The sequence below is a fragment of the Egretta garzetta genome, unplaced genomic scaffold, assembly GCF_000687185.1.
Source record: "Egretta garzetta isolate BGI_Z169 unplaced genomic scaffold, ASM68718v1 scaffold1862, whole genome shotgun sequence".
Classification (NCBI taxonomy): Eukaryota; Metazoa; Chordata; class Aves; order Pelecaniformes; family Ardeidae; genus Egretta; species Egretta garzetta.
In genome coordinates, this window is record NW_009258848.1 from 1 (window position 1) to 246 (window position 246).

The following is a 246-nucleotide window of genomic DNA, read 5'->3' on the forward strand; positions in this document are numbered from 1 at the left end:
CGGTCGCCATCCCCTCCCCAGGGAGGACAGCCTGGCAACGTGGGGGCTTGGCACGGGGATGTCCCCAGTGGCTGGGGACCCAGGCTGGGGCAGTTTTGGCCGCCTGGCTGGTGGAGGACTGGGTCATCATCGCGGTGACTCAGCCGCGGAGGAGTGCCCGTGTTTGCTCCCACGTTGCCATAGGGATCCCGGCAAACAGCCCGGCCGTACGCTTGGCAAGGGGCTGGCCGCCCACCGGCGGGGGGG